Raw genomic sequence first — 7,452 nt, 5'->3', positions numbered from 1 at the left:
GTCTGCTCTAGAGATGTTCAGTTCTAGTTCATATTTCCATATGTTATTTTCCTTCTCTCTGTCAGATCGCATGACTTGCTTTATCTATGCTATTTTAGTCATGATTTATCTAGTATTTCCATTAATAAAATCATATGGTAAATTGCTCATATTTCCAAGAACGGCTACCCATATTGTTGTAGAAGAACTCCAAGTTCATGCCTCTATCATCTTCGAGAATCATATTGTGAAGAATATCAACATGTCATGATGTTTTTCAAGGACTGCTTGTCCCAAAAATGAGCAGGACCATGAACAATGGCAAACCTAGATTGCAAAACCCTGAATGCACTTTCAATGTCTTTTCGGGCTACCTCTTGTACCCTTGTGAATTCACATTGTTTCCTAGTTTGGGGGTCTTTGATGCTCTTGACAAATGTGCACCAAGGAGGGTATATACCATCTGCAAGATAGTACCCCTTTGTGTATGCATGCCCATTAATAGAGTAGTTGCAAGCAGGAACATCACCACTAGCAAGCCTAGCAAACAAATGAGACCGTTGCAATACATTGATATCATTGAGAGTACCGGACATACCAAAAAAGCAATGCCAAATCCATAAACCCTCTGATGCTACGACCTCTAGCAAAATTGTTGCATCATGAGACTTGCCACCTTACATTTGCTCCATGCCTTCGGGCAGTTTTTCCAAGTTGCATAAAATCAGTGCTTCCTAGCGTGCCAAGCCAACTTCTTCTCTCACTAGATGCCATCACTTTGGCAAACCTACGCACTGACTCAATTGTAATATCTTCACCAATGCGAAGGTACTCATTAGCATAGTCAGCCAGAATGCCGTATGCAATTACCTGCGTAGCTGCCTAGATTTTTTGATATGCACTAAATCCCTACAAGCCCGCGACATTTCTTTTTTGAGTAAAATAATGACAATTGGCCTCGCAAGCTTGAACTATTTTCACAAAGAGGGATTCGCGCATTCGGTACCTTCTCCGGAAGAGGTGCGGCGGATATGTTGGATTGTCCGCAAAGTAGTCTTGCATCAACATCTCGTTCCCGAGATGGCAATTTCGAGGAATGCAAAGACGACCGACGGTCGATCCTCGCCGTCTCTTTTGGTTCTCATCTTCGTGCTCCTTCACGGTGAGGGCCATCATCAACGTCTGCCGGTGATAGTTGACAAGCAGCGTCTCAACATCCGAGTCGTCTGAATCGGAAGAATCCTTGAGCAAAAACTTCTCACACAGTCTCAATTCCATCTAAATTCACAAATACACACACCGCGTTAACCAACTATGCGTACCGCTTGGCACAAGCACAAGTACAAGTACTCACCGGTGGCTCGGGGCGGTGGCTCTGCGGCGATGGATCCTGGGGCGGCGACATTGACTAGGGGCGGCTCGGATCAGCGGATCCGGGGAGCCCGTGAAGCAGCTAGGTGGAAGAGGGGAGGCGTGCCGTCGCGGCGTGATTCCGCCCATAGATTTGGCCGGAATCACCGGCGGCGGATGGGCGGAACCAATGGCGGGCGGCGGCGGAAGGGGTGGGGAAAGGGCGCATGATGAAATGTCCTTCACGCTAATCGCTTTACTGGGATACAGGGCACCGTTGGGGCGAGGCGGAAACCTCGTTTTCACGGGTTCGAGATGGGATTTTACCACGCCCCTAAAAAACTTTAACTGGTCGAACGCGTTTGCTGGGTCTGGACGGGCATCATTTTATGCGCGGACCCGTATTTTGGCAGTTATTTTCTCTAGTAGACCCTGTATAATGCCGACCCACAAAATGCGTTTACAGTTCCTGAAAAAAAGGATTTACAGGCCGGCAAGGACTGCGGCCAAGCAGACCCCGTAAAGCGGACCCATAAAAAAGGATTGTGAATATCCTTTTTTACGGGTCTGCTTCGCGGGGTCTGCTCGGCTGCAGCCCTCGCCAACCCATAAATCCGTAAGTTGCATTATAATTTTGGGCACGAAAACACATTTCTTTTATTTTTTATTTTCTAGAAAGGCATTGGATACATCATAATTCACCAAATCTTTGCTAGAATAGCAAGACCAAAGAAAACAAGAACCACAATTAGGCACTTTAGAAGATATCCAACTTCCATAACTGCTCCCACTAGTTGGATCAACATCTTCTCCATGCATTCATTGTTGATCTGCAGATTCTTGATCCTACATTCTTCATTCTTCTTCTTTGATTCTAAAGAAGTAGATGTTGCTTCCCCTCTTGTTTCTTCTCTAAGTGCACATGCAGCCGCATCATTTGCCTCAATTCTAGCAACAAGTGCACGCACATCTATTAAGTTTCTTTCTATCAATAAGTCAATGTATTCTTCTTCCCAAAACCAAAATGAGCATCCATCTTCCTATAAACATGACCATCTAGATAAGCTATCGAAATTGAATGAAATAGGTTGACAAAGCTGAATGAAAACAAGAACATACCCCATCATTTTTTCATTTGAAGAACACCCATCTGGGGTGTTTCGGAGTGCTAGATGTTAGCCACAGAACAATCTAAGTGTAGTCGTCGCACTGAATGAGCGGCATCGGCAAGACGGCGAGCCGCTGCATGAGCGCCGAGCCCGGGCGATGACCGCACGAAACCATGCCGACAAACAGACGGCGATGGCTAGAGGATGAACCAGTACCTGCATGCCACTCTAGGGCTTTGCCGTGGCTGTGCGAGGTGCTCCCCGGCCAATCCATGGCTTGGCGCAGACACTGGTGACTGGAACCGCCAAATCCGGTGGCCGCGACCCCCCGCCGCCGATTTGCAACTTCCCGGTTGATCGTGGTAGGAGGAAGTGGTGGAGGACAATCTCGGGTGTGCGGTGGACCACAGGTGTTATCCCGACTACTGGTATAGCCGGAATCGTAGGTAGCGGCCCAACGATGCCAGGCGGCGGTGGGTGGGGAAACGCGTAGGCCGAAATGTCCCTCCCACTAACCGCTGCTGCTATATATAGGGCACCGACGGGGTGAGCGAGAGAACCCGTGTTTTTGCGAGTTGGGGTGGGAATTTTGTCGTGCCCCACAAAATTTTTTACGGGTCGGACGCATTTGCGGGGTCTGATCGGGCAGCATTTTTTACGCGGGCCTGTATTTTGGCGGTTATTATGCGGGTCGGGGCATTATACGGGGTCTTCTAGAGATGCTCTTAGGCATCTCAAAGTCACACCCGTAAATCTCCCCCAACCGTTCGGACTGCGTTGTCGGTCTGCAGAAGCCATCCAACGCGACTGTGTACCGGTCCGCGAGATGGTTTGGACGGGATTTCTCCCGCAAAAGAAAGACAAAAATGGAGATGTTTGCGGGAGTCTAGGCACGCGAAATGTACGAATCCGACATCCCAGTCCCACCCAAAACCCTTCTCGACCCCGTGACTCCATCCTCTCCATTTTCTGTCCTTCCTTCTTTCTCTCTTGCCGTAGCCGCCGCTCCACCACCCCGGCCACCACGCCACACCACTGCCAGAAATATGTGTCTCTGTCACCTCCGGTGATCCAGCAGGGCTCCTTGCCGCTTCTCCTCTATCTCTGTCCTCCGACCGCGCCGCCAGGTACCATCCTTTACCATGCCTAACAACTGTTCGATGAATCGCCGGAGCTGAAAACAGTTGTCCCTTCTTTTTTGTAGAAATGGATTCCGATTTTAAGTACATGTACAAGCAGTATGTTGAGTCGTTCGATGGCTCGTCGGACGAGGAAGAGTACTCCAATGAGATGGCGATGATGCAGGAGGTACTTGAAGACGCGGAGCGTGCGGAGGAGTATGTTCTCAATTTCAAGCGCTCGATCAAGGGTCACCGCGTGCTCAAGAATAACAGGGCGGCAAGCATTTAACACCGATGGCCGACTATTTTGCCCCCGATGCACTCTTCGCTCACCATTTTCGCTGGTGTTTTCAGATGTGCAAGACCGTCTTCGATCGTTTGTACCATGGCGTCTGGTCCTACAATGACTACTTCATCCTGAAGAAGCACGCCGTGGGAACAATTGGCTTCTCTGGTTACCAGAAGTGTACGGCCGCGCTCGGAATTCTTGCATATGGCACGGTCGCTGATTCATTGGATGAGTACCTACGGATGTCTGAGAGAACATGTGGAGATGCCATGGTCAGGTTTGCAACTGTAATGGTTGAGGTGTTTGGACCTCAGTACCTGAGAGAACCAATTGTTGCAGACGCCGAGAGGCTTCTTGTAATCTCAAAAGCAAGAGGGTGGCTAGGTTTGCTTGGATGCCTTGACTGCATGCATTGGAAATGGAAGAACTGCCCGAAGGCTTTACAAGGTCAATATCAAGGTCATGTTAAGAAGAGGACCATCAGTCTTGAAGAAGTGTCATCACAGGATCTTTTGATTTGCACACTTTCTTTGGCATCCCCGGGGCTCACAATGGCATCAATGTGCTGCAACGATCGCTGTTGTTTGTGAGGTTGACTGGAGAAAAAGCTCCTCATCATTATACTGTCAACGGACATGAGTACAACATGGGCTACTATCTGATAGACGGTATCTATCCTCCATGGGCTACCTTTGTCAGCATCATCTCAAAACCCATTGGCCATAAAAAGGCTCACTTATCCAAAGACAAGAAGCATCTAGAAAGGATGTCGAGAGGGCATTTGGAGATCTTCAGGCCCATTTTGCAGTTGTTTGTGGACCTGCAAAACAATGGGATCTGGAGACCTTGCGGGAGGTGATGACATGTTGTGTGATCATGCACAACATGATCGTCGAGATGAGGGTGATGATGCTGCCGCAGCTCTGGAATTTGAGAACATGGGTGACCCTATCCAACTTCCGGACCCGAATCTGGCCACATTTGATGAGTTTATTTAAATGCATCAACAAATTCAGTATCGACCAACTCACGAGCAACTCAAGGAGGATCTGATTGAGCATCTATGGGTGGTGAAAGGGGACAACAATGTTGGGATGTAAAATATTTGAACTTTTTAAAATTTAAACTAGTGTTGCATGCGACTATTTAAACTTCTATCTCCTTTGCATGTGGCTATTTGATCATGTGGACTATGAAAAAAATCCGGAAGGTCGGATATATGCGACTACAGTTGTATGGATGCCTCCCGCATCCGTGTCCATGGGCTGGTTTCCCTATCTGCGGATAGATGCGGAAGCTTTTTTGTGAATTGCCATTGGAGATGCCTTATCAACTACTTCCTCCATCCCATAATATAAGACGTTTTTGAAACTAGATCGTTTGACTAATGTAGGAACAAAGTATTGGAGATCATTTGCTACTGTCCCGTGCACATCTGATGGTGGCTGGTGGAACGGAGCGAACACAATGCAAAAGTCGGCCCACAAAGCATGATCGAGCCCAATCCAACCCATGGGAGAGGGAAGAAAATGGCGCAAGAACAGGAAAAAGGGATCGAGGACACAGAAACAGCGTGATATCTGCTCTTTGATCTGTTTCTCAAAAAAGAAAATCTGCTCTTTGATCTTGTGCGTACGTGCAAATATTCTGGCTCTCTCTTGCGGTCTTCCTCCTCAATAGCTTCAAATGACATGCTCACAAATTCATTGGTGTTGACAACACCAACGATATGCTCTCCAATGATATTATCTATTTATAACATGAATGATAGGCTCACAAATTCCTCTTATTTACATGCTCACATCATCAAAGATCTACTCAATATTCCTCTAACATATTTTTATTCAGATGGGCAATATTTTTTAAAAAGTTTTTTAAAAAAGTTCTAGTATGCTAACTTACAGCAGATGACGATCACACATGTGTGGTAACCCTGGACGACTGCATCATCATGGTTGTTGTGTCGTCATTGTTGTCCTTCTAGAGGAGAAAGGACGTGGGGCCACGACAGCCTTGCCCGGCCGCCGTGTGGCACTCCCGGAGGAGTCGCTCTGCTTCCTCTTGCATCGTGCGGAGCGTCACATGGCACCCTGTCCCTGAGGTCATTGGTGGAGGTGTTACCAAGCGACCATTCCTCATAAATCTTGCAGAGCTCCCCGTCGAGTCGGCGGTTGATGTGGTCACCCATTACAGGCAGGGTCAAGGACCCATCATTTGGGACCCACATGGGGGCCATCATCATCATAGGTAGGTCCCTGGACCGTGCCAACATTTGGATGCATACACCAGGAAGTTCACTCGGACGGCTCTGCGACACTCGAACGATCACACATCGCTCGGCTGATGGACCTCTGTAAGTGCATCTAGTGCCACCCCTAGTTGGTTTTGGAGTATTGACGACAAACATGGTAGAGGGACTAATGTGTTTGTGAGAATTGCAGGATAACATATGTAGTAGTCCCTCATTGATTCGGTTTACCTACCATAGATGACCCCTAAAAATGTATGAAGACATTGAAGACAATGGTGGTTCGTGAAGACATTCACGTTGAAGATAATGATGTGTGAAGACATTCACTTGAAGACTGTGGAGAGCAAAGACATAGTTTCTTTCATAGTTTCCTTTTCTTCCTTACTGAGTCATAGGAACCATCGTACTGTTAAGTGGGGTCCATGTGAACAAAGTCAGAAGACTAACGTGATGCTCAATCCTATGTCTTCGAGTGAAGACAATGAGAGCAACTCTTATCTAGAGTTGGATGAGTCAGCTTTGCTTGCAACCCAAGCAAAATTGTCGCGTGTGTTTGAAATCCAACCATTGGACATGTGTCGGTTCCTTAGTGACCCAGGGTCATTTTGGACATATCATGTCAGGTTGCCTCCTGGCTATAAATAGCCCACCCCCTACACCATAAATTGGTGGCTGCTCAGAGTTAGTGCACGACTTTTGTCGTTTGAGAGCAACCCACCTCCGAAGCCTTTGAGAGAGATATCCTTGCGAGGATAAAGCCCAAAACACCCAGAGCCAAAGAGTGTTAGGCATCACTGAAGTCTTCTGCGTGACCTAAAGATTTATTATACTTGAGTACACTACAAAAAAAAGACACATCCATGACATTTTGGGCCGAACGAATTTTTTTCCTGTCATACATATGACACTTCTATGATGATAATTGTGACAAAACCCGGTATCATCATAGATGTGGTGGGCACCTACTTATATGACAAAAAATCATGACAGAAAATGGGCTTTTCGTCCTGGGCGGGCCGGAGACGTAGCTGCATGACATTCTTTGGGTCGTCCATGACGGAAAAAACCGTGGTAGAAGCAAGGGGGAGAAAATTTTGGGGAGTTGCCGGTTACGGTGGGAGGTCGGGGGCCGAGCGATGCATGTTTCTCTCGTACACGTACGCGCGTGTGTGAGAGGCGTTGGCTCTAATTGAACCCGAGCGAGGCGTTGGGCTCTAACTGAACCCGAGCGATTGCACTGCAGGCTACGCGTTACTGAACCCGAGCGATCGATCGATGGCTATTAACTGAACCAGATGGAGCGATTCCTTCGCTACTGCTGCTAACTGAAGCTGATCGATTGGGTGAACAGTG

This window comes from Triticum dicoccoides, chromosome 4B (genome assembly GCF_002162155.2).
Source record: "Triticum dicoccoides isolate Atlit2015 ecotype Zavitan chromosome 4B, WEW_v2.0, whole genome shotgun sequence".
NCBI classification, from domain to species: Eukaryota; Viridiplantae; Streptophyta; class Magnoliopsida; order Poales; family Poaceae; genus Triticum; species Triticum dicoccoides.
This window is presented reverse-complemented; position numbering follows the sequence as displayed.